The sequence below is a fragment of the Kogia breviceps genome, chromosome 4 (assembly GCF_026419965.1).
Source record: "Kogia breviceps isolate mKogBre1 chromosome 4, mKogBre1 haplotype 1, whole genome shotgun sequence".
Taxonomy (NCBI): Eukaryota; Metazoa; Chordata; class Mammalia; order Artiodactyla; family Physeteridae; genus Kogia; species Kogia breviceps.
This window is the reverse complement of record NC_081313.1, coordinates 171,555,553-171,577,221: the sequence shown is the minus strand read 5'-3', so window position 1 is coordinate 171,577,221 and position 21,669 is coordinate 171,555,553. Positions and strand designations below refer to the sequence as shown.

Here is a 21,669-nt window from a genome sequence, read left to right as displayed (position 1 = left end):
CACCACTTCAGGTCCCCTGTATTTTTTTACGTCAACCTTCCTAACAAGCTGTCTTCCTAATTCAAGGTAAAGATGTAGCTTTGCACAGTTAGCACATAAAGTAAGTTTCATTACCTGAAAGAAAAGCAATCTGAGGCCAGGCTGTCCAACTCACCTCCTAAAACAGTTCAAATAACTCAAGAGCATCCATTTCTAACAAACAACCACGCTCAGCAGGCTGCACAGTTCTGTAAGCCTCAATCTATGACACTGCCAACTCGTTCTTCTGGTTCTGCCGCACTTCCTAACCCAAAAACTATTACAAGGAAATCCCAATGATACTCTATTACCCCAGGACGACTGCTCATGAAGACCTCACCTACTCACCTGTTTCATAATCCTCCTAGTTTTCTACAATGAGCATAAATTAACTCAATCATCAGGGAGAAAAAAATAAGCCTAGGGAAAATAATCTTTTCCATTCCATTTGATGGCACAGAAACACCCAAAGTCCAAACTTGGTAGTTTGGACTACCAAGTCCAAACAGGTAGTTCTCCAGGCAAGCATCTGAGTTGCCTATGCTTTCAGAGGTTAACACACCCACATCAAGAGTCCTTAACTGGATTCAGTGGTAAGGGCATTACATTTCTGTCTCTTGGAAACAGACACATTCAAGACTCTGAAGGTCATTCTTGATTTTCTCCCAACAGAACACCAGAAAATGCCAACATTTCAGAATGGCTTCGCTACTCTCCCACTCATGTCCTTCAGGCGCCATCTTCCAGTCTTCTGCTATCTAAGGCCCAATGCACCCTCATCACATGAGTCCCTGTATTATCCTCTTCAATAAGGTCCTACTGTTCTCAAGGTAAATTCCAGACCCCTCAGCCCTGGAGCCTGTGCATTTGTCTCTCTCTGCTCCAACCACACTGATCTTCCTTCAGTCCCAAGCACTCTCTCTGCCAGAAATGCTCTCCCTTTTTCACTTTACCTATTTAGCTCCTACACATCCTCTAATCCCAGCTGAAAAAAGACCCCCTCAAGTCTTGCTCACCAGGTCACAGCATCGTTCTCTCCTTGGTCCTTGTAAGTTTCCCCAAGTTTATAAGATTAGTTACCATTTCTCTCCCACTAATCTCACAGTAAACACTGAGCAGGGATTCCTAGCATCAGGACGGAGGCAAAGTATGCACATTGATATTTATTGAATAAATCAATACAGAAATCACTACTCGCAATGCCACAAAGTCACAAAATAAGTGATACAAAACAAGTGAGAAGAACTACTAAAGAGTTGAGAATTGGAGTCTTTAAAATGTTTTATTACTTAAATTTATTTAACTGTTTCTTCTTTTTAAAAAAAATCATAAAACACAGGTATCAAAAAGTTAAGAAAACAAACAAACTAACAAACTACTGCTAACCCTAATCTTGGTACAAATCCTTCCAGGACTTTTTTTTTTTTTTTTAACCAAGAGCAGCATTATTTCTTTCCTCTCTATCAAAATATAAAATTGTAGGATCCGCCAAATGATACTGCATTAATAGAGATGACTTGACATTTAAAAAAAATGATGTCATCTGAATGGAAATAACAATGCATCCAAATCATTAATACATTAATCCCATTCTCTACACCACATCCAAGATGAGAGGCAATCCTCTGCAAAACCCAGCTTCAGAATTTTAGGGGAGAAATAGGGGATGAAAGATGAAGGGTGGGGGAGTAATTGAGAAAAGGGTCTAGCAAATTACTCTCAAAATCCCCAACCTAAACTGCTTCCTTTAGAAAAGGACCCACTTTTCTGAGTTATAGGCTATGGAAGCAAGGCAAAGGGGTGACTCTGTGGCTTGGTTCTTAAAAACCAACTGGTAACTCTGCTCTCCGAGGACAAAGCAGGGCTAGAAATGGTGTCACCAGGTCATCCCCCAACTCCAAGCAGAGGTGTACTGGAGCCTGGACAAATAAATGGCCTTGTGTTTTAGGAGCTCCCAGAAAATACTCACATACTGGGCTTGCAAACAGGAGCATTCCTGGGCTCTGGTGCCCCACAGAGCAGGCGCAAGCCCAGCTCTGCCTCTCTACTAAGCAGTCTTGGGCAAGCAGCCTGACCTCCAGAAGCCCCAGTTTCCTCACCTGTAAAGTGGGGACTATACTCTCCCCTCCTCCATCGGATTGTTAAGGGCACTTAAATATGTCTGTCCACTGAGCTTAGCACACAGTGGGCATTCAAATCGGGGCCGGTGTGATCTTTTATTTAGCCTTCCTCCACAGCTTGCTGTCAGGTCTAACACGCTACTCAGCATACTGATCTGGTGCCAGCAAACACTGCACATAATCTAACTTAGAAGAAAACTTGTAACCACTACCAGAAGAAAAGAAAAACATACATGAACAGGACAGTGGGTCCAAGACTAAAGCAAATGCACAGAAGGCTGTCTGTCCCTCAGTTTCTCTGCGCTACCACAGCCAGGAGGTGTCACTGTGTGAAATGGACATACGGAACCAGACTTAACCAGTACTGTGCACTCCAAGAAAACTGAAAGAAGTAAAAGGGTAAGGAAGAGAGGAAATTAAAGGCGCAAATAACTCACTCGGACTTTGATCTAAAGAATCCAAAGCTCTAAAGATAAGGCTGAACTGCACACCTAAAGGCATAGGATCAGATACACAAAATTAAGCAGTCCCTGCAAAACTCCCAGTGCAGAAACGTGCACCCAACGTGTCACTGAGTTCCTAAGGGAGGGATCCCCATTCATTTCTGGGTCCCAGTGTTTGCGCACACACCAAGTGTCAATCACGCTCTAGGCTAGGGCCCTGCCCATAAGCCCTTCCTAGTTGAAGTGATCAATTCCGATTCTTGGCAATAATCCCTTTAAAAGGCCAGCTGCTGCTGTCTAGTCACTGATGCCGACCCTTTCCAGGTGGGAAAAAAGAAATCAATACAGCAACGCCTAGATGGGGAGGCAAATTTAAAGTGTAAAGCCCTGTGAAAGGCCGGAACCCACAGAGGGGAAAGGGTCCCGCGGCTCCCGGGGGTCAGGCAGGAAGGGCGCGAGCGGGGGGAGGGCCAGCCCTGCAGGCGTGGGCGCGCGGGGACTCTTATTCTGACACGGGATCCGCAGCCGCCGTCGCCGTCGCCGCGGGGTTCAGCGCCGCGGCCCGGCCAGCCCGCGACCCCCGCCCTGGACCCTCGCCCTGCGCACCCACGTGCCACCGCCCCCCAGCCCGTCCCGGCCGCTGGGAAGCTGCGCCTCTTGGCCCGACCCCTCCCCCGACCCCAGAGGGAGCGCAGGAGGAAGAGGGGCGACGACGCGACTTTCCAGGACCCCCGCCCGGCCCGGCCCCCACGTGCCCGGGCGGCGTCGGAGCGCGGAACTTTCCAGGGCAGCGCAAAAAAGACGCTCCCAGAATAAAAGCAGTACTCGCTCGCTCTCACTTTTCCATGCTCACACAGGGGTCCCTCAGAGCCCCCCCGACCCTCCGACACTGCCCAACCCACACCGCCCCTGTCTCCCTCGCACGACCTCGGCCCAGACCCCAGCCCCTGCCCCCCGCCAAGTTTGGTCCGGAACTTACCGGGCCGCGGGCCGGCCGGGCCCTAGGACAGCGCGCGGGTTCAAGGGGACGCGGGGCCGGGGTCGGGGTCGCCTGCGGGGCCGGGCGGCCGAGGGGCTGGGGGCGCCGGGCCGCGCGCGCTCGCTCCGCCTGTGGGGCCGCCCGGGCCCGCGGCGCTCGCTCCGCCGGTCCGCCCGCCCGCCCGCGCCGCCGGCCAGATAATGCGCCCCTCGGCCGCACACATGGAGCCCGGCGCCGGCGTCACCGCCCGGGACATGCGCACCAGGTCAGCGCGCCCGGCCCGCGGCCCCCAAAACACCGGGGAGCTCTTAAAGGCGACGCCGCCCGCCCGCGCCCGGCTGGGCGGGGCCAGTCGGTTGGGGCGGGGCCTGATAGTGGTGGGCGGGGTCAGGCAGACCAACACCAGCCCCGGAAGCACCGCCCCTCCTGACCGCGCTCCACTGAACGCCGGGCCCCGCGCGCCGGTTTCCCACGAGGGCTCGGGCGGGCTCCTGCCGCAGGGTTAGGGGGGTCGTCGCCAGCTCACCCGCAGCAGAGCCGGGCGGGCCGCGCCCAGGGCTGACTCACGACGCGCTCAGTGCTGACCTCGCTCCAACTGAGCCGCGAGACCTCAGGCAACTGCTTCTGAAAACCAAGGTTAGAATGCCACCCCCACGGGGTCGTCACACAGAAGTTCCCCTCCAGGGGAGCGGCGAAACCGTAATTCTTCCAGCGCAGTAAAGAGAGTTCTACAAAGTAAGCTCCAGACCCACCCACTTCAAAGACACTTCAGTGATGACTGCTCTCCCTCTCCAGTTACCTCCCAATCTGCCCCCGTGCCTCTGGGAGAAGATGAAACCCCCCGAGAAAGCAAATCTGCACCCTTCCCTCTCCGGTGACTTGGAGGAAACACGGGAAACAGTCTAACCTGAGAGAGGATGGGCTTTGGAGATGTTCAACTACATAAAACAAACACAGTTTTAATAGGGAAAATAAAATATCTAGTATCACAAGAAGCTCTCAATATCAAGATTAGGTTCTGAAGAATCACCAAAAAAGGCCCTTTCCATGTTCTTTTTACAGCGTTAAAACAAATAATTCATGATGAGACACCTAGATAACATATCCTAATACAAGTGAAACAAGTTTCACCAAACATACCTTGCAATGTACTCATACTTTCTATTTCATTTTTTAAAGAGAATCAATGTAACTCCAACCCACAGTTGGTCTTGACCCCAAACTTCACAAACACTTAATGCAGAATAAGTTTTACAAGTAAAATTTTCTGCTATGTGCCCCCACCCCAATAAGAAGTTACAAAAAGTCAATTTTAATTGTGTTGAGTTCCACACCTAATTGGCAACTTTTTGTTGTTGATTCCACCCCCAATCTTACCCGCAAAATCTTCCAAGGGCTTAATGCCAACATCTGGCACAACTTCCCCAGGGCCAAAAGAGAAGCACTCCTTAAACTAAAAATGATACAAAATACAAGTTGTTGAACCACAAACACCTTCCCTAACCCAGATTTGTCAGCAATTTGCTTTGCTACAAAGAAATTCAAATGTTCAAATTCAAAAACCAAACAGAAACAGTTTATTCTCAAGCAGGTGACTTGGTATAGGAATGCAGGAAACTCCCTAATCCCATATGCAAAGATAGTTTAAAGCAAATGATTTTCACTCTAATTCGGCAGCTGTTTATTTTGAGAACTGCTTTACTCGATGATTAATCAGATGATGTATATTAAAGCAATATAAGCAAAATATTACCTCACTGCTCCTCACGTGGGTCTTGATTAATGCCAACTTAATTAACTATAAACAGAGCAAAGAGTTGTCAGGTGGGAGACCCAAGACTTGAGATTGACACAGGGATTCCAGAATCTGAGCTAGCAAACCCTGTACGAGTCACCAAGGTGACAACCATCCTGTTTTAAAGAGGGAGGTATGGGACTTCCCTGGTGGCACAGTGGTTAAGAATCAGCCTGACAATGCAGGGGACACGGGTTCGAGCCCTGGTCCGGGAAGATTCCCACATGCCGCAGAGCAACTAAGCCCGTGCGCCACAACTACTGAGCCTGCACTCTAGAGCCCGCGCGCCACAACTACTGAAGCCCGCCCCCCTAGAGCCCATGCTCTGCAACGAGAAGCCACCACAGTGAGAAGCCCGTGCTCCACAACAAGAGAAGCCACCACAATGAGAAGCCCACACACCACAACGAAGAGTAGCCCCCGCTCGCCGCAACTAGAGAAAGCCCACGCGTAGCAATGAAGACCCAACGCAGCCAAAAATAAATAAATAAATATTTTTTTAAAAAAATAAAGAGGGAGGCATCAGCTGTGACATATTAATGACACACCCCTATGGACTGAAGTGTGCACTGGTGACAGGCGGGCTGCCCCAGGGGACAGTGCCAACTTCTCCAGCTGGGAAAGGGTGAAATAGAGTTTATTTCTGTGATAGGAAGAGAGGGCCAAGTGTGTAGATGGAAAAAGCGATACTGAATCCAGACCTGTTTGGGGTCCCAGATGCTCAGGCGGGTGAATGCTGAGACTGCTTAGCCTAAAGACCTTGTGCCTATAGTACCGGACTAAACAGCAAATAGTTCAGCTGGGTGATTATGAAATATGATGCAATCACCTTCAGATGCCATTCTAAAACTGAAGAAACCCTAATTTAAGAGACAACTAGGGCTAGAACCATGTTTCTCCTGAAGTTTTTCCCCTCTGCCCTAAGAACACGGCAGTCAATTAATAGTTATGGGTACCAGTTAACATGATACTCTAAAAACACTTCTGTTATTAAGTTAAACAAAAATTTCTGCTGAATTCACTTCATATCCTTCAGACCAGATCCTTGCTAATAATAGCCAAGCCTCCTTCCACCCTAACCACTGCAGAAATATTCTAATTATCTTTCTAATGTACTATTAGATAAACTTCCAAAAACCATCTGAGCTAATTCCTGTACAACAAAGGGACTGAAGAAAAGAAATTTGGGCCAAATTCCATGTTCGTGTCCTCTTTTATAAAGTAGAAATTGGTCAAAGGCTCAACAATAGTGTGAAACCGACTGAAAAGGAGTAGCATCACCTACTAAATGTTTAAGGTACTGTACTTTGGGGGTTTTAAATCAGAAAATGTCTTTAAAGTTCCTGGTGGACAAGATTTAAGATGTCTTACATGACAAACACCGATCAACAAGAACCGTCTAAGAGACCACTCATCACAAGGGTTTTGTAGGCTGGGGAGCCTGTAGGCACCAGCTCCAGAAGTTCACAGGCTGGTGGTACAGAAAGACATAGAATGCTTTCAATGCAGAAAATGCATTCATAGAAAAGACAGGAATCACAAAGGAAAAGGCTGCTCCCCTCCCTGGAGAGGGGTCTGGGAGATCTTTATGGATGTGACATTTGAGCCAGCTCTTAATGGATGAACATCCCAGGCATCCAGAACAGCAGAAGCAAGGGCCAGAGCTGGCTACTCCTGGAGTGTGAGGGCTTTGGGGTAGACAGGGCTGCAAAGGGATGGATTCATTAACCTTTAAACTTTCTAGGTGGCTTTCTCTCTCAGAACACAGAATGAAATATCAACCACTTACTTCAATTCACAAGCTAAGCAGACCTAGTTATGTAGACTTTAACCAATTTTTAGATTACTGCTATCAAATAGTGACCCCAGGCTCCCTCTTGTTTTCTGAGAAGCTTTCCAAAGAATAAACAGGTTGTTCATTCAAAAGTGTACCAAGTTTCGGACTTCCCTGGTGGCACAGTGGTTAAGAATCCACATGCCAATACAGGGGACACGGGTTCGAACGCTGGCCGGAAGATCCCACATGCCACGGAGCAACTATGCCTGTGTGCCACAACTACTGAGCCTGAGCTCTAGAGCTCACGAGCCACAACTGCTGAAGCCCGCGCACCTAGAGCCCGTGCTCCTCAACAAGAGAAACCACCACAATGAGAAGCCCGTGCACCACAACAAAGAGTAGCCCCCGCTCACGGCAGCTAGAGAAAGCCCGCGCACAGCAACAAAGACCCAGTGCAGCCAAAAATTTAAAATATAAATAAATAAATAAATTTACAAAAGTGTGCCTTTATGAAAAAGAGCACTACTTTCCACACTTTGCATTTTTAGTACTCTAAAGTTTAAAACTATTTTCATTGAGTTTAGGGACAATATAACCACAATCTCTAAAATGATTATTTTAAAGTTTCTTATTTCACCCCAAATTCACTCTCAGATGCTGAGATTGCAAAGCAATTGGTTGGGAAAGGAAAGGAAAAGATTCATTTCTGTGTGAATTTCATTTCCCTAGTACTTTGATATTTTTGGTACTTTTTTCAAGGACCAGAAAATAGTTAAAGGGACTATGCTTTATGAAAAATACAATACTGCCAACACATTACAGCTTCTACAACAAATGTCATTTTTTAAATCACAACACGTTTTCACTAGATTAGGAGTTTGTGGGAGACAGATAAGCACCCATCTGCCCCATCCCTGTCGTGTATACAGAAAAGCTCTCTGAAGCATAGCTCTCTAGAGATGAGCCACTTTGTCAACATGTGTTTGTTTTGAGTATCGTTTCTAACCACAATTCTGGACACTTAGTGTCGATGCAACATGGAGTTCAGGCTCCATCTGCAGTTAGTCTCTGTGGGGCCCTGACGATATCCCACTGTTACAGGGCTCTGAACACAAATGCTTCCCTAAAGGGTTAAATACAAACTGCTCAGAAGTATCATTGTGAACCGGAAGTGTATCTCCCACTCTGTCTTCATCTGCATGTGTCACCAGTTGGCAAGGAATATCTCTTTTGTGTCTATATATGGCTTACAAAAAAAAAAAATATGCATACCTAATTTAGGTCAATGTTAAGTCTTTGAAAAGTTAGTAAGTGAACCGTGTTTTCTATGAATTAAAGAATTAACAGGAAAAAAAATCAGAAAACTACCAGAAAAAAAAAAAGCTATATGACAGTCTTAAGATCAACCTATTCAAACCTGCTTAACAAAGAAAGAGTATTAATCACATCAGTGGCCTGCTAATAAACATCCTTGGCTTAAACATGAAGAAAAACATGTTTTAAAAACTTGGTATCCCATTCACACTCCCCTCACCAGTTATTAAATGGCAGATCTTCCAACCTAACATAGGAAAGAGGAAAACATTCCTCCCCAAAGTTTTCCTAATAGGATGAATACTCCCCTCCTCCACTGGTGCCCAGCATTTCACTATAGGAAATTCAGGAGGCGGGTCTTTCTAGTTTTCTCCTTCACAGCTTGATAACAAACACCATGTCCTCTTGCATGTTGACCTAGTCAGGCCTATAATTTTACCAACTCCTGGTTTAGGAGCAGTAAAATCTTTTTTTCAAATTTGGGTCAAAAATCAACGTTCAATGGGCTTCCCTGGTAGCGCAGTGGTTGAGAGTCCGCCTGCCGATGCAGGGGACACGGGTTCGTGCCCCGGTCCGGGAAGATCCCACGTGCCGCGGAGCAGCCATGGCCGTTGAGGCCTGCGCATCCGGAGCCTGTGCTCCGCAAAGGGAGAGGCCACAGCGGTGAGAGGCCCGCGTACCGCAAAAAAAAAAAATCAACGTTCAATAGAGATACTTTAAGAAGTTAAGTATAAAGTTTAAAGCTTTATAAATATAAATATAAAGCCTAAACCTTGAAAATGTCATGCAAGTTAAAAAACTGTTCTGGGGACTTCCCTAGTGACGCAGTGGTTAAGAATCCGCCTGCCAATGCAGGGGACACGGGTTCGATCCCTGGCCCGGGAAGATCCCATATGCCGTGGAGCAACTAAGCCCATGAATCACAACTACTGAGCCCACGTGCTGCAACTACTGAAGGCCACGCGCCTAGAGCCCGTGCTCTGCAACGAGAAGCCACCGCAATGAGAAGCCCGTGCACTGCAACGAAGAGCAGCCCCCACTTGCCACAGAGCGCGAAGAGAAAGAAAGCCTGTGTGCAGCAACGAAGACCCAACGCAGCCAAAAAAACAAAAAAAACAAAAAAAACTGTTCTGCTGTATTGAGTTTTAGACCAGCTTAAATGACAATTCTCAAACGAAAAAAATTCAGAAGCAGCTCCCATTATCTGTCCTCCTGCAACTCCACGTAGACTGCATACTATTATAAGTAGAGTCTGCATGGTCTGATTTCACTGGCCATCGTTGGTTTCTGATTGAAAATACTTATTCAGAGCTCAATTTAAATATTATTTTAGAGTTCAATCTTGAATCCTACTATGGCACATTTTATAAGACTCTCTACCTTTGAAGGTAACTTTGGGCTTTTCTTGCCAAAGGTGCTCAATTCAAACTCTGATTTTTAGATGAGCATAACCTCCTCAGGTCAAGGGAACTCACCAGATTGTTTCTTTACCTCCAGATCCCTGACGGTGCCCATGCTGTTCCTCTCCTGGGAATGAGTAGCCACCTAAAAAGTAGCTCTCCCCATCGCCCCTTCCTTTGCAGGCTCTCCTTCCGCAATCCAACTGCAGCATTTTGCTGCAGTTATCAGTTCATGAACTTGTTTTTTCCTAGTAGCATATGAGCTCCTGTGTCCAGCCAGGTGCCTGACCCTTAGCAAGTTAAAGGAATATTTCCATCACACTCAAAGGTAAGGCTTTTCCTACAACATACTATAGCCACATAGAGTGTAGGTTTGAGCCTTTTTCCTAGTTACCCTGTCATGCTTCAGGAGGCACTGCAAGTCCATATGGTACACCAAGGTGATGCGGTGGCGGTGGCAGCAGCAGCAGTATAAGGCTATGATGAACTAAGGGAACCCAGTGTCAAAAATCAGCCAATCCAGGAACCTCTAGATCATCAGCCCTCAGTCATGCGCAGCAGCCTGTGGCCCCAAAGTGGACTGGTTTGCTCTTGGGCAGTGTTAACTGCCATAGATAGCTATCCAAACTTGGGTGCCAACCTCAAGAGGAATAGTCAGCCTTGGTATGATCCTGCTAACAACTACCTTTACTAGGCACCTACAACAATCCAGCTGCTTGCTTCATGCTTACCATCCCCACCCAACAAATGAAGAAACTGAGGCTCAAAGAGGTTAGGCCACTTGCAGTTAGGCCACCTTCCTGAGGTCACAGAGCCAGCAAGTGGCAGAATCTGGCTTTCTGGCTCCAAAGTTTCTACTGCACACAGGGCACTTTTACAAAGCAACAAAGACAAATAACAGCAAACAATTCTTCAAGAGCACACTCTTGCAGAAGGATCTATCTACTGTCTGCTTCCTTTAGTTCTATACACATCTCCAGAGCAGCCTTTTGCAGGCAAGCTCCTGCAGGGAACATTGTGATAATGCAATAGGAAACCATCCTGTTAACCACCCTGCCAGATAGTCCTGAGTTTGTGGGTACATTAGCTGAGCCCCTAGAACTGCTAGGTGCAGGTCCACTGGTGGCTCCCAGTTCTGACAAAGCAGCTTACTGAGCAAAAAGTGATAACCTGAACATGTTTTCTATGCTCTAATTGGAGCCCAGGAGCTCAGCCTGGAGTGTGGGGAACAGGAAATGAAGAGAGAGCAAGCATTCACTTCCCAAGGGCAACAGAGCCCAGAGGTGGGAGTCTGGTCACGTGCACAGTTGCATTACTTGTCCACGCCCACTTCCGGCCTGGGCCTTCCTCTTCACCTCATGAGTCAGTACTTGGGTGAAGGGAAGGGAAAAGAAGATAGACTACCAGAAACTCTCCTTGTAATATGCTCTCTCTCCCCTGCTGGGCCCTGGGCCCTGGGCCCTGAATGAGTATCCACCCCAGCTCTCTGGCTCCACCCCTCACAAATACACCTACTTAAGAAAAGCACCTGTCACATAATTGATCTATGTGGACTAACATCAAATCCGGGCCACAACATAGGAAGATCAAAATAGTGCTTCCCCAGTCCCAATACAAGAGGGAACCCTAGGGCAGAGGGAACTCTGTGCACCAAGAACCTACTAATACATGACAAAGCAGTCCACCTATTTGAAATCTCACTTTTCCTATGCCATAAACAACAGCCAAGCACTACCCTTGTCTGATTTTTTTTTTAAGATTTAAAACAAGGCGAGAAGGGCTTTAATAGCTGCTTATTTCTTTGCATGATATGCACTGCCATGAAGAAATGCCACAGGATTCCAAAAACACACTGCCACCAACTTCAAGAAAAGTAAAGCTGAAAATGCTCCTGGCAATAACCATTCTAGACTCTCTTTTGTTTCTCAAAGACTACAGTCACAGTCATCCTGAATCAAGTAGTGCCAAAAGCCAACAATCAACCGGGAAAACACCATAATTTCTGCTTCCTTTCAGAGGGAGGAAACAGAAGCAAGGAGTCCAGTGAGGAAATTAGAAGGGTAGTAAGGTTTCACTTCCAAACCTCCAAGAAACTCCACCCCAAGCTCCCAACATCCAGGAATATGCCCAAAGAAGCCCTGAGATATTCTTTCATTCATTTGTTTACTTGTCTGTGACTGGGATGTAAGATCCTTGAGGGCTGACTGCATCTGTCCCTGGGGGCCCAGCTCACTGCTAGGCCCCCAGCACCCAGCATGGTGTGCCTAGCACATCATTGGCACACATTTATTGCTGAATTATTTGCTGGCATAGGAAGTTATATGAGCCAGAAAATCTAACACTTTCTATTTTTCAATCCAATTTTAGTTGCATTAGAAAACAAAAAAAAACCAAAAAAACCCTACCTTATGGCCACACAGGAAAACTTGTGCCAAGTTAAGCCCTTACTTGAGTGTTTAAACGTCCCTTATAGGCCAGTTTAGAGGGATAAATCCATATTCAAACAATGCACCAGTGTAAACAAAGGCAGCCAGGCTGCAGAGAGGATAAAGCCAAAATTAATACTAGAAATTCAAAATAACAACATCCATTCATTTGGATGGAACGACTCCATACAGCAGTTATTCCCCAATTCCGAAGGAGGTCAGCTTCTTTCTTATCATCAAAATCCCACAGGGATTTAATGCCCCCAGTGCTGTCTCCAACAGGAAGGAAACCCTGACTTCCCCAGCTATTTCAGTTACATAAATCAACAGTTTATTGTCCAGAGTTAGAAGCTGGGCAGTGTTGGGACCCACATACCTTTTAGAACTGCCCACCAACGGATAACCACATTACATTACATCTAATAAATGTACCTAAATCAATATCGTTTCTAACTATCCAAGGGTTTTTATTGCTGTAAGGATCTTTCAATTCAAAAAAAAGTTTAAAAAACTTCCCATTAGATAAAAGGGACTTGGTGGTGGCGCCACCATCCACCAGAGTGAAGTCTGTGGCACACAAGGGACATCACAATTTCAAAAGGGATAATAATCCCCTTAAAGTTGTTTACCCTATGTTTTATATTTTAAAAATAATAAACTTTGCTCCTTTCCCATATAATGGAATAAATGTCCTTAAAAGAATTAAGAGAAATTTAAGACTGGCAGATATTTCTTGGCTTCAATAGTAAATTCACGCTGTTTGTGGGGAGATGGGGACAGAGGGAGGGAAAGGGGATATTTCAAGAGAGGGGGGAAAAACCCTTTTCTTCAAACTTGGAAGCGGTGCAGTGGGGGCCTAGCTCAGATTTTTCACCCACTATTCACCCGCAACCCGGGTTTTAGCTATCAAGGGCAGGTGCCATCTGTCCCCACATGAATAAGTGAAAAAGGCTGGGCCCAACTCACCAGCCATGATTTTAAGGCTTTCACTAACTGCTGAGACAAAACCCTCTCAAAAAAAAAAAAGTGTCCTGCCCACCCCAGCCTCCATCCCCAGAGTTTGAGTTAGCATCTTCACAGCTCTCTGAATCCTTGGGAACTCAAGGTGAATTCTGATCTCCTCATGGGCACTAAGCCACACACTCAATGTACTATTATTGTGTGGCAATAAATGCCTTTGTACATCACTTTTCCAGTCTTTTGTCCCCAAATCTGATCCATTACCCTAAAAGAACGGTTCTTCTTCCAAGGTTCTAATGTGTAAGAAGAGATCTCTCATCAGGTAACTGCTGCATATCACTCAGTCAAGCAATCCCAAAATATGGCTGTGATCCTTTATGGTTCACCTTCTTTTTCTTCCCACAATTCAAGCTCGTAATAATCTTCTATCTCGCCTGTGGTCTAATTATAGTAATACAGCTCCAGGGCCTTAAGTCACAAATTACCCCATTTTACAGAGGGAGAAAGCAAGGCCAAGGCAAACACAAACCCCTGTCACACAGCAAATCCATCTCACATCTGCTATCTGAACACAGAAAAACGCTACTAGACCCAGGTGGGCAGTGGGTTCTGCAAGAGACACTCTGAGTTTCTTTCTCTCTGCTCCGTGGGCATATTTGGCCTTGGCAAAATGTCAAGTGCTTCCTGTCTGGGAGTCCAGACCAGAACCATAATCTCCTGAGCACAACAACCAACCTTTTTTGCACACCAACCATGTGCTAGGCGCTGTGCTGGCTGCCTCCTGTTTGTTATCTCAGATTCATTCATTCACACATCTAGGAAGCACTTCCCATTTGTAGGCACCTTTACACACATTCACAGAGATGTGACCCCTTCAAATATTTAGTAACGTCCTGATCTCGTGCCATAACTTATCCAAGGCCACACAGCTAGGAAGGACAGACCCAGAATCTGAATCAGGTCCTTCTGACTTCAAAGCTCCCTCTTCCCTAACACCTCACCTTGCTGGTCCTATGGGCTTCATTTTCAAATAATAAACATGTGCCAGCACTTCTCTGCCCTGTCTCAGGACACCTTAAGCTCCGAGCTCCCCACCATATTTCCTCTTCCCCTCAGGGCAAGCTGACCAGGAAGAGGCAGTAGAGGAGCAACCAGGTCTGTAGCAGCTTCCTGCCTGGACTTGACTACCCCAGGAGCAGAGGGCCCAGGAAACTCTCCAAGCGCTTCTCCACAGAAGAAAATAGCTCGAGTTGAAACTTGTGTCCACATGGTCCACCGACAGATTTAGAACTCAAATTATAGCCTCGGCAGGAGTCTTCACAAAGGACTCAAATTAAGCAAGACCCAGATGGAAATGAACAGGAGAGAGACAGTCTTAAGTCAAACTGTAAAGTGAACTGCAGTTCTAGCAGAGTCAGAGGGAAGAAATGGTTGAAATGCTAAACCAACCAAGTTCAGCCTATATTTCAGAACTCCAATTCAGGAACATTTTCCCCACATTTTTAGCCTGAGACTTGTGCATGGACACGAAGTAGTTACAAGTTACTCAGGTTTCAAACTGAGTTCATTCCTGTCCTTTGGACCATCTCTCAATGCCAGCATTCATCTACTTGGGCTCCAGAGAGCTCTGCGTTTGGCAAAACAGATAAAATTAGCTACTGGAGTGAACTTGGAATCCAGGGTGGGCCATTAAAAAAAAAGGTACACATGAGATTTGTAAAAGCCACATAAAAACTTCCTTTGAGCCAAGCTGAAGTCACCTAAAACTTAGAGAAATGAATTCAAATCCCCTGTTCCTTGCCTCCCTTCCACCCTTCCTGGATCTAAGGTGACCCATTTCCTGCTTCTTGCTCTGCCTTTCAAACCCGAGTGGCCCACAAACTGAGGATCCACTGGAGATCAAGGGGTAAATCAGAGGGCCTAGGGAGAGAAAACACAGCTGGAAGACCTGAAAGAGCGTTTTTCTTCTCCTTTTTTTGGGGGGGGAGGGGGGGAGTTATACTATGCAGAGGGAGGACTGAGGGATGGGACAGGAAGTGGGTCAGTCTCACAACTTGAAAGTGTGATAATGGGGTACAATGCTCCAGCCCTGTCCCTCCTGCCTCTACACTGGCCTGACAACACTGTGGTGGCCCCATGACTCAAAAATGGAGTAACCAAGACTGTCCTTTGACAATAGCTCCTGCTCCCCCCAGTCTAGCAGGTCTTAAAGGATGAGAGAAAATAGCATTTTTTTGCCTGTCTCCCAATTTCCCTTCCAATCACAAATTCCTCCAGGTCCCTGGAAGCTGAGGCAAAAGTTCAGAAAATACCCTTTATCCGGCAAGAAAGAAGACTGAAGATGGGAGGGGTATATTTCTGATCTCTCCTTCCAGAATAGAGAGAAGTGGGTACCACAAACAGAAATACGGGAACCCTGAAGTTGGGGGCTCGAAGGAAAAATGAGGGAAGAGTTTCTCCCTTAGCAAATCAGGAGGGAAACCTCAGGAAAGGGGACATGATCTCAGGCAAGTGGAAGGGGAACCCCGGGAATTCAGGGGGACCCTTTAGAGAAGTGAAGAAATCCACTGTGTCCTCCATCAGAGAGGAGGTATCTTGAAAGAGTGCAGGCACATTTCAGAGATGTGAGGAGCCTAACTGAAGTGGGACATCTCATATTAGGGGGAGAACCTCTGGAGAAGCCAGGGACCCCTCCAAACACTGCAGCATCCACAGATTAGTAAGTGTCCCCCCCAGAATGGAAACTTTTTTGGAAAAGTGGGGAACATTTCCTCAAGTAAATAAGGATCCAGTCAGACGTATGGGCATTTCAGAGTAGTGGGCCCCCTCAGTAAAATGGAGGTACTCATCAAAAAGTAGCGGGTCCCATCAAAAGTGGGGTCAAATCAGAAAAGTGGGGAAACACCTCCAACAAGGATTCTGACAGAAGCACGAACACCTCAGATTAGTTGGGGGACACTTGGGAAAAGGAGGAGGTCACCCAAAGTGGGGACAGAAAAGCAGGGAGAGCAACGCAGAAAGGTAGGGGGAAAGGGAGACCTGTGAAAAGTGGGGGACACCTTAAAAAGGCAAGGGCCAAAAAGGAACACAGAACAGTGGGACAACAGCTCAGAGAAGCAGGGATCTCCTCGCAGAGGTGGGGGTCCCCCAGAGAAGTGAGGGGAAGGGTGCCCTAGAAGCAGGGATGTCTCCCTGAGAGAAGTGGGGGTCCCAGAAATGCAGGGGGTCCCTCAAAAAGCAATCCCTCGGAGAAGCTGGGGTCCCCTTAAAGAAGTTGGGAGGGGTAGTCTCAGAGACGGGGGCCCCCGGAGAAGGCGCCCCTCAGGGAGGCAGGCGGTCCCTCAAAGAGGTGGGGCACCCTCAGGGAAAGGAGACTCCCATCAGAGAGGCGGGGTCCCTTAGGGAAGCGGGTCTCCTCAGACAAGGGGGTCCACGCATGGAAGCGGCCCCCTCAGAGAAGCGGAAGCCCCACAGAAGCCCGGGGCACCGGAAGCCGGGGACCGCCACCAGCGGCGCCCGCCCCTCACTCACCGAAGTTGCTCGACGCCTCTGCGGGCGGCTGCTGGGCCCCGGGCGGCCTCGGGTGGCAGGGTCGTATCCAGTCCGCTCGGGTCCCGCGGCGGCAGATCCCTCAGGTGGCGCCCGCGGCGGCGCGGCGACAGGACGACGGACTGTCGACGGACTGACTGAGAGGGTGGCGCGGAGCGCGTTCGGGCGGCGGGGGTGCGCGTGCGCGCGCCGGGGCGCTGACCCCGGGCGGGAGGAGCCGCAGCACAGCGCTAGAAGCCGCAGCTCGGTCTCGCCGCTCCGTCTCACACTGAAATTGCCCGCTTCGCAGCCCGGCTTCCCCGGTTGCTAGGCAGATTTCGCCTTGCACACTTCCGGGTTGAGGCGCGTCTCACTGAGTGGCGGCGCCGCAGGCCAATGAGGTCCAGCCAGGGTTCCCGGGATACGCGCCCCGAAGAGGGCGTGGCCATACTCATGACGGACATCACCCGGAGGCCAATGGGCGCTCTGGCCGGCTGGCCCTCGGGATCGCGCTGGGGGCCTGGGCGGGCCCAAGGAGGCGGGGCGAGGTGACTGACAGGCGGCCTACCAATGGGAGAGTGCAGCGGGCCTCAGGCCCAGTCAGGGTGCTGCGGGGGCGGGGCTTTAGCTTCAGGGCAGGAACACCGCGAGGGGTGGGGCAATGAGGACGCGTTAATCCGTGGCCGGCTCGCTCGGACACTGGCGGGGGGTTACGCCAGGCTGCCCGGCGGCCAACAACTGGATGGGCAGGGGGTTCCCCGCAGTGCTCAGCAGGGGCGCCCCACCCACAATGCACCGGAGGTGGCCTGGGCCCGGCGGGCGTGGGGCGGTTACGCCGGGCAGTGGGCGGAGCCTCATGAGGCGCGCTCTAAGGACACTGGGCGAGCTGTGGCGCGGCCTTGTTTCCGAGGGGTTTCGCTGGCCCTGGGCTCTCTTCTAGCTAGAGTCACGGGTTCGACTCTCGTCTGAGGAGAATCTTAGGTTTCTTGCCTCCGGCCCCCGTTCTAAGAAAAACCTTGAGGCATCTTGCCCCTGACCCCTCTTCTGAGAAGAGTTTTAGCTATTCTTGCCCTGCCCACTTTTCTGAGAATTGCCAGGAAAAGAATGATTTTGTACATTCGGGACGGCCCCCCCCCCCCAGCTCTCTGTTCAAAGAAGACTTGACGGAATTCGAGCCCCTGTCCACTTTACTAAGGAGAATTTGGGGAGCTCAGGGTCCACTGCCTTTCCTGGAGAATATTTAGAGAACATACCCTGCCTGTTTTCTGAGCACTAGTGGGAGCCACTGGCCTTCTTCCTCCCTGATCTGAGGGACAGTGGGGGCTGCATGTCCCCAGCCTATGTTTCTTTTTTTTTTTAATTATTTAATTTTTGGCTGCATTGGGTCTTCCTTGCTGCGTGGGCTTTCTCTAGTTGCAGCGAGCGGGGGCTACTCTTCCTTGCAGGTGCACGGGCTTCTCACTGCGATGGCTTCTCTTGTTGCAGAGCACGGGCTCTAGGAGCGCAGGCTTCACAGCCTCAGTAGTTGTGGCTCACAGGCTCAGTAGTTGTGGCTTGCGGGCTCTAGAGCGCAGACTCAGTAGTGGTGGCGCACGGGCTTAGTTGCTCCGCGGCATGTGGGATCTTCCCCCACCAGGGCTCAAACCCGTGTCCCCTGCAGTGGCAGGCAGATTCTTAACCACTGTGCCACCAGGGAAGCCCTAGCCTTCATTTCTAAAGGTAACTTGGGAAATTTCTAAGTTACATGTCCCTCCTCCAACCAGAGGAGAAATTTGGGACTTAAAGCACCTCTCCTCTCTCCAGAGAGGAATTGCAGGAAACTGATGGCTCCTCACCCTTCTTAGTCAAGAACTGCCAGGGAGTTACGCTCCCTGTGCTTTTTCTAAGCAGTGTTTGAGTGTTGCAGGAAGAGTTCCTCTTTTGCTAAGAACGGCAACCATTTGACTCCTGTGCCCCAGAAAAGTTACCCATTTAGCTCTCCTTCCTTGTTTTTGTTTTTTGTTTGTTTTGAGGAGAATTTTTCCAAGCAGCTGTCCACTCTTTCCCAAGGGTCAAATCCGTGGCCCTTCCTAATTCTGTCCCCTGTCGGGCTCTTCAGTCCCACTTTTCTTCTCTGAGTGGGGCCCTTCCAAGAAGCAGTCCTGCTTCCCACCTGTCCCAAGACAAAACTAAGTAGTCATCAAACTATGCTGTAGCATCCACCATGGCCTACCAGGCATCAGAGGCCTTCACCTCTGTCTTCCCCTAGCTGGTCTGAACTCCTCCCATGATTTACCCCCAAAGAACCCAGTTATACCCTTCACAGGCAACCAGACATCCATTGAATTGAGGGGTGAAGAAGGCAGCAATGAGAAAGAGCCACAACACTCTGAGGATTCAGTATGGCAAACTTTTATCTCCCCCAACTTTGTGCACAGAAGTGTGCAAGATGCTGAGATACCTGAATTATAGGATGGAACTTGTGAACCAAGATGAACACAATAAAGGGAAATAGGCCTATTAGACAAGGCAGACTGTTATACTAAGGAGATACCCAGAATATATTGCAGGAATGTAGAGGAGGAAGTGATTAAATGAAATAATGGATCCAGCCTTATTCATTTAAGTAATCCCTCCGTGCTTTTATAGTTCTGAATTGAACTGGGATCAAAGAGCAGCTAGTTGTCCAACCCCTTCATTTTATACATGAGAAACTGAGGGGCCCAGAGGGCAACTGTGACTTGTTCACATCCTACTGCTACTTTATGGCTGGATCCTAAACTTGCATTGCCTTAATCTCACTTTTGGCCCCTGTGCAGGAAAGGAGACCTGTGCCCTTGAGTCGTGCAGAGCAGAGTCATGTAAGAACCCAAAATTCCCTGAGCCTTATGTCTCTCTCAGGCAAGCTGGGAGAAGGTTCTGGATACAGCTCTAATAGAGTCCCCAAACTCAAGAGCAAAGGGCAAGTGGGGTCCCTGACCAGGGTCAAGGCCACCTAAATTAACTTTATCAAAGGGAAATTGCAAATGAAGTGAGGTTATTTCAGAGCTACTCTATGTAATTTCCAGACTGATCCCTGGAAATGTCAGGACCTATAATTAGATCTCACTTTTTATTTTAAGAATGCACAAAATTTCTCTGATTCTCTGGAAAAAAGCATTGCCTGGAGGCAGAGATGTTGGATTAAGTGATGTCCATGAAGTCTGGAATCCTAAGCATAAACAACAGTCCCATTTGGCTGGAAAATTGTATCCTTGAAGAATCAAAGGCAAATGGGCATTTGTCAGAGAGAGTGAAATGCCCCACCAAAATGGATGACAGGAGCACAGCTTCTGGCATTAAAAAAAAAAAAGAAACAAAAGGAAAGAAGAGCACGTGACCCATTCCAAGGATGGGCTTTCCTTTCCATGGTGGTAGCAGCGATTGCATCTTTCTGCATCAAGGCATGTCCCTTCCTGGTCTGGGAAATCATGTGGGCAAACTGGCTAAGTGACATTCACATCCAAATAGGGAAATGGGAACTGAGCCAGGTGAATGCACAGGCAGCAAGGAAGGCAGGGCCTCAACAGTAGTTAGAAAAATGATGACCTGGTGGGTGCTAGCCTGCAGAGACATTCTGTTGGTGTTTTGGCTTTGGACAAGGAAGAGTACCCACTGACAATGAAGAATGACAGCTTGTTAATACCCGTGGAAAGGATACTAAGCACAAATATTAAAGCCCAGTAGTGTCACTCAATGATAGTTGAAGTTCAGGTACAAACAGTAAAGTGACCCTCCATCATTGCCTCCTAAGATTCTTGGACTGCCTAATTCATTTGGGTTTGACAAGCACTATGAGGTTCACATATGTGAATTGCTAGTCTACTGAAATTTGCATCCTTTGTCAGGTCCATTGGAATCAGCCTTGGTTCTCAAAGGGAAAAAGTGGTAAAAAGTCAGTGCCTGGGGGGAGGGATAAATTAGGAGTTTGGGATAAATTAGGAATATGTTAATCCCAAACTCCTAATTTAACACTACTATATATAAAATAGATAAATAGCAAGGACTTACTGTATAGCACAGGGAGCTATACTCAATATTTTGTGGGGACTTCCCTGGCGGTCCAGTGGCTAAGACTCCATTCCCAATGCACGGGGCCTGGGTTCGATCCCTGGTCAGGGAACTAGATCCCACATGCCACAACTAAACATCCCACATGCCTCAACTAAGACCCAGTGCAGCCAAATAAATAAATATTTAAATATATATATATATATATATATATATATATTAATAACCTTTAAGGGAAAAGAATCTGAAAAAAATTGATATATATGTATGTATAACTGAATCACTTTGACCACTTTGCTGTATACCTGAAACTAACACAACATTGTAAATCAACTATACTTCAATTAAAAAAAAAAGTCAGTGCCTGTTTCCAGAGAGAAATAGACACCACCAAATCAGGAGGTTGGCCTATATGTCCTCATATAGCACCTGAATTATCCAGGGGTGGGGAGCAGGGTGTAGCTTTATTGGTGTTGGTTGGCTAGAAAGTCTAGAATCGAATCCAGATGGAGTTCAGGAGTCCTTTCAGCCAGATTTTTTTTTTTATTGATCTCTAGGTCAAAAAGCTGGACTCTAGTAACAAATCTTACCCAGTTTGTACTGACACAATTAAGTGAAATTAGTGATAACCCTTTTCTGAGACAAAAAGTGTTATCTACACCTATACGCCTACAGCCTAGAAGACTTCTGAATCAAAACGGTGACTTCCCCAACCAGGAAGGAAAGCATTTCTGAATAGGAGAGAGTTCATCTTAGACACTGTATGCAGAAAGGAGGAGCTGAACGTAGACTTACTGCTGCCTTCAGAGAATTCACCTTGAGATTCTGTTGAATCTAAAGGTCTTTAGCATCCCAGACATGCATTTACACCTGAGCCTAA

At 47.8% G+C, this 21,669-nt stretch overlaps 1 protein-coding gene across 12 annotated transcripts in view; it reads right to left on the bottom strand.

The window, feature by feature from the left end:
- GATAD2A (GATA zinc finger domain containing 2A) overlaps positions 1-17,142 on the bottom strand; it is a 100,969-nt gene extending 83,827 nt beyond the window's left edge. For 7 of the 12 annotated variants that reach the window (XM_067032561.1, XM_067032565.1, XM_067032568.1 and 4 more), the window contains exon 1: positions 3,561-3,661. The gene's annotated coding sequence lies outside the window, so the exon portion shown is untranslated. Of the gene's footprint in view, positions 1-3,560; positions 3,662-16,763 lie in introns of those variants that run through there. The other 5 variants (XM_067032563.1, XM_067032570.1, XM_059063393.2 and 2 more) reach the window with 4 other exon arrangements.
- Between the last annotated feature and the right edge of the window lie 4,527 nt (positions 17,143-21,669).